Raw genomic sequence first — 10,879 nt, 5'->3', positions numbered from 1 at the left:
ATATAGGAGGAAGAAGTAGGTCGGTGGAGCCACGAGGGGCCCACGAGGGTGGAGGGCATGCCCAGGGGTAGGTGCGCCCCCTACCTCGTGGCCGCCTTGTTGGTTGCTTTACGTCCACTCCAAGTCCTCTGGATCACGTTTGTTCCAAAAATCACGCCCCCGAAGGTTTCATTCCGTTTGGACTCCGTTTGATATTCTTTTTCTGCGAAACACTGAAATAGGCAAAAAACAACAATTTGGGCTGGGCCTCCGGTTAATAGGTTAGTCCCAAAAATAATATAAAAGTGTATAAATAAGCCCATTAAACATCCAAAACAGAATATATAATAGCATAGAGCAATAAAAAATGATAGATACGTTGGAGACATATCAGTGCCTCCTCCATCACCAACACCATCTTAGCAAAGTCTGATTTAAAAAATCTGAGCTCATTCTCCACCTTCAACTTTTTATCCCGCATCTTCAAATATTGTTCAGTGTTGGGAACAGTTTCTCTAAGCCAATGTCTGGTCTCTTCCTCATACATGCTCCAGAGCTTCGCTAGGCAAATCTTCAAAGACTGTGGCCACTCTTGATCAACCCACTCCACGTAAGAACACTTCCATTCATCCTATAATATTTAAAACTAGATCAGTAACAATTGTAGGGGAAATGGGTTTATAGCAACATAGAAAATCACCAATGCTTATTTTGAAAAACTGAAGAAACATGTTAATTATGACATATCTTCTCAAAAAGATCAATGTGCAAATGAAATAATTGGTACTGAGACAACAACCAAATTTTGGAACATCAGAAGCTATAATTAACTACAACGACGCTGCAAGTTCTTACTCATGTACAATAAATAACAAATTGAACATTTTATGAGGAAGGTAAATATAACTACAACAGCATAGCGACAATGTTTGGATGACATCAAATTGATACTAAGAGGTGTGTACATGCACAATTTTAGTAACATAGAACTAATAGCACTAAGGCAATCCACTATGTATGCCAAAACTTGGGTAAAGACAATTGTTGCTACATCTCGCATCGGTGCCCTGCACTGGCGAGCCGATGCAGCAGAAAAAAATAGGGACCCGGACTCCGGAGCACGTAGTTGCTCTGATGCTCAGTTCCTTCGTGCCATAAAGATTTAGTATTTTACTGCTTGGTTGCTCGGATATATGGACCAAAGTTGGCTGCACAAACTGCTGAAGCGGTGCCAAATAATTTTCTAATGGCACCGCTGATGAGATGGCAACAATTTAAGTTACTAGGTACAAACTGTGACACTGTCTTAGGATGCGTTTGGTTGAAGGTGTGGTATGAATGAGTTGGGACCGTGACAGTGTCTGAATCACATCTAACAAATGATTTGTAACAATGAAAGAGGGTATAAACTTCTCTGCACATGTCAGAAACTTCCTCCCACTATCCACAGAATCAAACACAACTAGCTTCACGCATGGAGATTGATGGTGACAACGAGCAGATAGATCTTCAGCCACCCCACTCCATTCGTTGCCACTGATGGTCCTCGGGAGCTACAAGAGGAAGAAATGACTCAAATCGACCGCTGGGTAAAAATCATTCATTCCAGGTCATAGCCTGAGAGAGAGAAGAGAGGCATACCCGGGTGGTGAAGGAGTCGTCGCCGGAGGAGGAACCACTGGAGAGGTCTTCGTAGAAGACCATGGCGACCCCAGCGGTAGGATGCGAGATGGCGGGTGCGAGGAAGCGGCTATAGCTTAGGAAGGAAGGAAGGAAGGAGGAAACAGGGGAAATGTGACTTGTGGTCGGGGAGAAAAGGGGGTGGGGAAGGGGGCGGGGGTAGATATTTCGGTGGTAGGCCAAAATTTTGGAAATGTGGAGGGAAACTTTGCGCGCGGTGCGCCGGACCTTTCACTTTGAAAGATTGTGTGCATTGCAAATGATTCTTCTGCTTTACGCGCATGGGATGAGTTTGATAATTCAAATTTTGGTGGAAATTTCCTCGGGTACGTCGTTGCATATTTTAACATCACTTGCTAATTTGGGCACACAAAAGAGCGTACAGCAGACATACCACACTTACTGAATCAAGCAATTTTAGTAATTAAACAGAGCCAATTAACCTAAACATTGCTCTAACAAAAGACCAGCATTAAAAACAAAGCCAAAGTACGCATAATTTTAACAAATCGGCCTCCGCGCCGGCCTAACGGTGTGAGATGAGACGTCGATGACTTGTCCTGGCGACATGCCGTTGTTGGTGGACTCCTCGTCCCCCCTCCTGAAGTCGACCGCGTCCTCGTCCTCGGCGCCGCCCTCAAGGTTGTAGTACTCGTAGAAGTGGTTGCGCCAGAGCTCGCGTTGGTACTCCACCGCCGATTCCTCGACAGACAGACACTTCTCTACCTCGACCTCAGCCACGCGCAACTCCTCCTCCCGGCGCTCCTCGATCTCCGCCGCCTCCTGCATCTCCAGCTCCCGCTCGGCGACCTCGTGAGGAAGTAGGTGCTCCATGACCACCACCGCCTTTTCAGATGTGGGTTGCATGCTGGAGTTCGAGGTGGCCTGGAATATCTTGGCGTGTGCATCCTCGATCTTGGCGTGGATGGCCTCGACCCAGGCCAGGGCGACATCAGCGGCACGGACGGCAGCTCGAGCGCTCTCGGCGTTTGTAGCCGCTGTCGCAGCAGCAGCTGCAGCCATCTCGGCCGTTGTAGCTGCCCTGTCGGCTGCCGCAGACGCCCTCTCGGCGGAAGAGGCCACGCTCAATGCGGATGCGGTGGCACTCTCGGTGTAGGCGGTTGTGCTCTCGGCGCAGGCGGTGATACGTCCATTTTGCATCATGCTTTTATATCGATATTTATTGCATTATGGGATGTTATTACACATTATGTCACATTACTTATGCCTTTTCTCTCTTATTTTACAAGGTTTACATTAAGAGGGAGAATGCCGGCACTTGAAATTCTGGGCTGGAAAAGGAGCAAATATTAGAGACCTATTCTGCACAACTCCAAAAATCCTGAAACTCCACGAAAGTCAGTTTTGGAATACATTTAAAATATTGGGCAAAGAAAGCACCAGAGGGGAGCCAGCCACCGTCCACGAGGGTGGGGGCGCGCCCCCTACCTCGCGGGCCACCTGGCAAGCCCCCGATGCCCAACTTCTGGTATAAGGTGTCTCTTTCCCTGGAAAAACTAAGAAGGAAGCTTTCGGGACGAAGCGCCGCCGTCTCGAGGTGGAACCAATCTAGGGCTCCGGTGGAGCTGTTCTGCCGGGGAAACATCCCTCAGGGAGGGGGAAATCGTCACCATCATCATCACCATCGATCCTCTCATTGGGAGGGGGTCAATCTCCATCAACATCTTCACCAGTACCATCTCCTCTCAAACCCTAGTTCATCTCTTGTATCCGATATTTGTCTCAAAACCTCAGATTGGTACCTGTGGGTTGCTAGTAGTGTTGATTACTCCTTGTAGTTGATGCTAGTTGGTTTATTCGGTGAAAGATTATATGTTCAGATCCTTTATGCATATTAATACCCCTCTTATTATGAACATGAATATGATTTGTGAGTAGTTACGTTTGTTCTTGAGGACATGGGATAAGTCTTGCTATTAGTAGTCATGTGAATTTGGTATTAGTTCGATATTTTGATGAGATGTATGTTATCTTTCCTCTAGTGGTGTTATGTGAACGTCGACTACATGAAACTTCACCATTGTTTGGGCCTAGGGGAAGGCATTGGGAAGTAATAAGTCGATGATGGGCTGCTAGAGTGATAGAAGCTTAAACCCTAGTTTATGCGTTGCTTCGTAAGGGGCTGATTTGGATCCATATGTTTCATGCTATGGTTAGGTTTACCTTAATTCTTCTTTCGTAGTTGCGGATGCTTGCGAGAGGGGTTTATCATAAGTGGGATGCTTTTCCAAGGAAGGGCAGTACCCCAGCACCGGTCCACCCACATATCAAATTATCAAAGTAACGAACGTGAATCATATGATCATGATGAAAACTAGCTTGACGATAATTCCCATGTGTCCTCGGGAGCGCTTTCCTTTATATAAGAGTTTGTCCAGGCTTGTCCTTTGCTACAAAAATTATTGGGCCACCTTGCTGCACCTTGTTTACTTTTATTACTTGTTACCCGTTACGAATTACCTTATCAACAAACTATCTGTTACCGATAATTTCAGTGCTTGCAGAGAATACCTTACTGAAAACTGCTTGTCATTTCCTTCTGCTCCTCATTGGATTCGACACTCTTACTTATTGAAAGGACTACGATAGATCCTCTATACTTGTGGGTCATCAAGACTCTTTTCTGGTGCCGTTGCCGGGGAGTGAAGCGCCTTTGGTAAGGAAAAATTTATATAGTGTGCTGAAATTTACTGTCACTTGTTAATATGGAAAACAATCCTTTAAGGGGCTTGTTCGGGGTATCTTCACCCCGACCAGTAGAGCAAAGAGTTGCTCCTCAACCTATTGAACCTACTGAAAATGTTTACTTTGAAATTCTTCGGGTATGATAGAGAAACTGCTAGCTAATCCATTTACAGGAGATGGGCCATTACATCCCGATATGCACCTAATATATGTGGATGAAGTTTGTGGATTATCTAAGCTTGCAGGTATGCCTAAGGATGTTATCAAGAAGAAGGTCTTCCCTTTATCTTTGAAGGGAAAGGCATTGAGATGGTTTAGGCTATGTGATGATATTGGATCATGGAACTACAACCGATTGAAATTGAAATTTCATCAAAAGTTTTATCCTCTGCATCTGGTTCATCATGATCGTAATTATATGTATAATTTTTGGCCTCGTTAAGGAGAAAGTATCGCTCAAGCTTGGGGGAGGCTTAAGTCAATGTTATATTCATGCCCCAATCATGAGCTCTCAAGATAAATTATTATTCAAAAAAATTATGCACGGCTTTCTCTCAATAATCGCTCCATGCTCGATACTTCTTGTACTAGTTCTTTTATGATGAAGACTATTGAATCCAAATGGGATTTATTGGACAGAATTAAATGCAACGCTGAAGATTGGGAACTCGAGGAAGGTAAGGAGTTAGGTATAACACCTAAGTTTGATTGTGTTAAATCTTTTATGGATACTGATGTTTTTCGTGAATTTAGCACTAAATATGGACTTGACTCTGAGATAGTTGCTTCTTTCTGTGAATCATTTGCTACTCTTGTTGATCTCCCTAAGGTTAAGTGGTTTAAATATCATCCTCCCATTGAATTAAAAGTATTTGAACCTATTAAAGTTGAAGAAAAGACTATCACTTATAATGTTGATCGTATTGTTCTTACCGCTTATATTGAGAAAGCACCTTTCCCTGTTAGAATAAAGGATCATGCTAAAGCTTCAACTGTGGTTCGTAAGAGTAATGCTAGAACACCTACACCCCCTGAGCAAATTAAAGTTGAACCTAGTGTTGCTATGGTTAATGATGTCTTGGTCGATAATATTGATGGGCATGTTATTTACTTCCATGATGAAGCTGCTAGAATTGCTAAACCCGATACTAAAAATAAACATAGACCTATTGTAGGCATGCCTGTTGTTTCTGTTAAAATAGGATATCATTGCTATCATGGCTTATGTGACATGGGTTCTAGTGCGAGTGCAACACCTCATTCTTTATACGAAGAAATTATGCATGATATTGCACCTGCTGAGATAGAAGGTATTGATGTTACAATTAAGCTTGCCAATAGAGATACTATTTCACCAGTTGGGATTGTTAGAGATGTTGAAGTCTTGTGTGGGAAAGTTAAATATCCTACTGATTTTCTTGTTCTTGGTTCCCCACAAGATGACTTTTGTCCCATTATATTTGGTAGACCCTTCTTGAATACCGTTAATGCTAAGATAGACTGCAAAAGGATATTGTTTCTGTTGGTTTAGGGGATATCTCTCATGATTTTTATTTTGCTAAATTTCGTAGACAACCCCATGATAAAGAATTGCTAGTAAATATGATATTATTGGTCTTGCTTCTATTGCCGTGCCTCCTAATGATCCTTTAGAACAATATTTGCTAGACCATGAAAATGATATGTTTATGAATGAAAGAAGGGAAATAGAAGAAGTATTCTTTAAACAGGGACCTATTTTGAAACACAACTTGCCTGTTGAAATTCTAGGGGATCCTCCTCCACCCAAGGGTGATCCCGTGTTTGAGCTTAAACCATTACCTGATACTCTTAAATTTGCTTATCTTGATGAAAAGAAGATATATCCTATTATTATTAGTGCTAACCTTTCAGAGCAGGAAGAAGAGAAATTGTTGAAAACTCTGAAGAAGCACCGTGCTTCTATTGGATATACTCTTGATGATCTTAAGGGCATTTGTACCACTCTATGCCAACACAAAATAAAATTGGAGAAAGACGCTAAACCGGTTGTTGATCACCAACGACGGTTAAATCCTAAGACGAAGGAAGTGGTAAGAAATGAAATACTAAAGCTTCTGGAGGCAGGTATAATTTATCATGTTGCTGATAGTCAGTGGGTAAGTCATGTCCATTGTGTCCCTAAGAAGGGAGGTATTACTGTTGTTCCTAATGATAAATATGAATTGATACCACAAAGAATTGTTACAGGTTATAGAATGGTAATTGATTTCCGCAAATTAAATAAAGCTACTAGAAAAGATCATTACCCTTTACCTTTTATTGATCAAATGCTAGAAATATTATCCAAACATACACATTTTTGATTTCTAGATGGTTATTCTGGTTTCTCTCAAATACCTGCGTCGAAAGAAGATTAGGAGAAGACCACTTTTACTTTCCCTTTTGGTACCTTTGCTTATAAACGTATGCCTTTTGGTTTATGTAATGCACCTGCTACCTTTCAAAGATGTATGACTGCTATATTCTCTGACTTTTGTGAAAAGATTGTTGAGGTTTTCATGGATGATTTCCTCGTGTATGGAACTTCTTTTGATGATTGCTTAAGCAACATTGATCGTGTTTTGCAAAGATGTGAAGAAACTAATCTTGTCTTGAATTGGGAGAAGTGTCACTTTATGGTTAATGAAGGTATTGTCTTGGGGCACAAAGTTTCTGAAAGAGGTATTGAAGTTGATAAAGCTAAAGTTGATGCTATTGAAAAGATGCCGTGTCCTAAGGACATTAAAGGTATAAGAAGTTTCCTAGGTCATGCCGGTTTTCATAGGAGGTTCATTACAGACTTCTCAAAAAATTCTAGGCCTCTGACTAATCTCTTACAAAAAAGATGTTCCTTTTGTCTTTGATGATGATTGTGTAGAAGCATTTGAAATACTTAAGAAAGCCTTGATTCCTGCACCTATTATTCAACCACCTAATTGGAATTTACCCTTTCAAATTATGTGTGATGCTAGTGATTATGCTGTAGGTGATGTTCTAGGACAAAGAGTTGATAAGAAATGAAATGTTATCCAATATGCTAGTAAAACTCTAGACAGTGTCCAGAGAAATTATGCTACTACTGAAAAAGAATTTTTAGCAGTTGTATTTGCTTATGATAAGTTCAGACCTTATATTGTTGATTCTAAAGTAACTCTTCACACTGATCATGCTACTATTAAATACCTTATGGACAAGAAAGATGCTAAACCTAGACTTGTTAGATGGGTTCTTTTGCTACAGAATTTGATTTGCATATTATTGATAGAAAGGGAGCTGAGAACCCTGTTGCAGACAACTTGTCTAGATTAGAGAATGTTCTTGATGACCCACTACCTATAGATGATAGCTTTCCTGATGAACAATTAGTTGTCATAAATGCTTCTCGTACTGCTCCATGGTATGCTGATTATGCTAATTACATTGCTAAATTTATACCACCTAGTTTCACATACCAGCAAAAGAAAAAGTTTTTCTATGATTTAAGACATTACTTCTAGGATGACCCACACCTTTATAAAGGAGTAGATGGTGTTATTAGACATTGTGTACATGAGCATGAACAGGAACAGATCCTACGCAAGTGTCACTCCGAGGCTTATGGAGGACACCACGCTGGAGATAGAACTGCACATAAGGTATTGCAATCCGGTTTTTATTGGCCTACTCTTTTCAAGGATGCTCGTAAGTTTGTCTTGTCATGAATGTCAAAGAATTGGTAATATTAGTAGACGTCAAGAAATGCCTATGAACTATTCACTTGTTATTGAACCATTTGATGTTTGGGGTTTTGATTATATGGGACCGTTTCCTTCCTCTAATGGGTATACACATATTTTAGTTGCTGTTGATTATGTTACTAAGTGGGTAGAAGATATTCCAACTAGTAGTGCTGATCATAACACCTTTATTAAGATGCTTACAGAAGTTATTTTTCCGAGGTTTGGAGTCCCTAGATACTTAATGACTGATGGTGGTTCACATTTTATTCATGGTTCTTTTCATAAAATGCTTGCTAAGTATGATGTTAATCATAGAATTGCATCTCCATACCACCCACAGTCTAGTAGTCAAGTAGAACTGAGTAATAGAGAGATTAAATTAATTTTGCAAAAGACTGTTAATAGATCTAGAAAGAATTGGTCCAAGAAACTTGATGATTCATTATGGGCCTATAGAACTGCATATAAAAATCCTATGGGTATGTCTCCATATAAAATGGTTTATGGAAAAGCATGTCACTTACCTCTCGAACTAGAACATAAGGAATATTGGGCCATTAAAGAGCTCAATTATGATTTCAAACTTGCCGGTGAGAAGAGACTATTTGACATTAGCTCACTTGATGAGTGGAGAACCCAGGCCTATGAGAATGCCAAACTATTTAAAGAAAAGGTTAAAAGATGGCATAACAAAAGGATACAAAAGCGTGTGTTTAATGTAGGTGATTATGTTCTGTTATACAACTCCCGTTTAAGATTTTTTGCAGGAAAAATCCTCTCTAAATGGGAAGGTCCTTACGTTATAGAGGAGGTCTATCATTCCGGTGCCATAAAAATCAATCACTTTGAAGGCACAAATCCGAGGGTGGTGAATGGGCAGAGAATCAAACATTATATCTCAAGTAATCCTATAAATGTTGAAACCAATGTTATTGATACCGTAACCCCCGGAGGAGTACATAAGAGACACTTTCCAGAACGTTTCAGACTCCGAAAAGGAATAGGTATGTGGTACGGTAAGTAAACCGACTCCAAAACAGTTCTAATGGCAAATTTTCTCTGTTTTGGAATATTTAAGAAAATAGGGAAATAAGAAGTAGTCTGGAAAGGACACGAGGCATCCACGAGGGTGGAGGGCGCGCCCTACCCCCTGGGTGCGCCCCTGCCTCGTGGGCACCTCGTGTGCCCTCCGGACTCTGTTTTCTTGTACGATCCTACTTTTGGTCGGTAAAAATTCATTATATAATCTCCCGAAGGTTTTGACCACCGTACCATGCAAATATCCCCTGTTTTTCTTTCGAGTTGTCTCTGCTGCACATATAGAGCAACATGTCATCTCAAGACTCCAACGAAGAGAGTTATGTCTCACATCTCATTGCTGACCCAAAGACCTATGGGGACCTATCTCCTTATGGTCGAACTACAGATGATGAGGAGGATGCTCACTTCGTTAGGATCGATGATTCAAGTTCGGAGGAGGAGGATGTTCCTCTACCTCAACCTGGGGATATGCACATGAAGTTCAAGAAGTCTAGTCTCCCTAAGAGGGCTAACCTGTCTAATAATCGATCTATTCCTCCTCGTTTTCGGCAGAAGAGCAAAGGAGATTTTTGTTACAAGATCTTGAAGCTGGAGTTGGAGGTTGATGATTTAAAGGAGGAAATTGCTCTCCTCCACTATAATATGAAAAAGCTGAAGGCACAATTGTCATCATCACCACCATATTCTTCACCACCAAAGGAGAACTGAGTATCGAGTATGGGCACTCCCCTTGGCAACTGCCAAGCTTGGGAGAGTGCCCCGGTATCGTATCACCATCACACTTGTTTCTTTACCATTTTTATTAGTTCTATCCTTTTGGATATATCTTGATCTAGAAGAATAAAGTTTAGTAAGATCTAGCTTTGAGTTTTGTGTTAATCCTTATATATGTAATCAAGTATGTAAGCTATACATAATAAAGATTAGTTTTGAGTCGAGGGCTTGATTATCTTGCTATGATCTTGAGGGAATAAAAGTAAAAAAGAAATAAAGAGATCATATTGATGTTATGGAGAGTAATGACTTCACATATAAAGAGTATGATGAATAAAAGTTGTTGAGAGTTGACAAACATAGTTTTGGTCATCGTTGCAATTAATAAGACGTAATAAAGAAAAGAGAGGTTTTCACATATAAATATACTATCTTGGACATATTTTATGATTGTGAGCACTAATTAAAATATGATATGCTAAAAAGTTGATGTTGGACAAGGAAGACAACGTAATGGGTTATGTTTTATTATATCCGAAATAAATTATATTGTCATGGATCTTCCAACATGTTGAGCTTGCCTTTCCCCCTCATGCTAGCCAAAATTATTTGCACCAAGTAGAGATACTACTTGTGCTTCTAAATATCCTTAAACCCAGTCTTGCCATGAGAGTCCACCATAACTACCTATGGATTGAGTAAGATCCTTCAAGTAAGTTGTCATTGTTGCAAGCAATAAAAATTTCTCTCTAAATATGTATGATTTATTAGTGTGGAGAAAATAAGCTTTATACGAGCTTGTGATATGGAAGAAATAAAAGCAATAGACTGCATAATAAAGGTCCCTAGCACAAGTGGAAATATAAAGTGACGTTCTTTTGCATTAAGATTTTGTGCATCCAACCATAAAAACACATGGCAACCTCTGCTTCCCTCTACGAAGGGCCTATCTTTTATTTTTGTCTTATACCTTATATAAGAGTCATGGTGATTTTTCACCTTTCCTTTTTACATTTTAT

The sequence above is a fragment of the Triticum dicoccoides genome, chromosome 6A (assembly GCF_002162155.2).
Source record: "Triticum dicoccoides isolate Atlit2015 ecotype Zavitan chromosome 6A, WEW_v2.0, whole genome shotgun sequence".
NCBI classification, from domain to species: Eukaryota; Viridiplantae; Streptophyta; class Magnoliopsida; order Poales; family Poaceae; genus Triticum; species Triticum dicoccoides.
Note: the sequence above shows the minus strand (reverse complement) of the source record.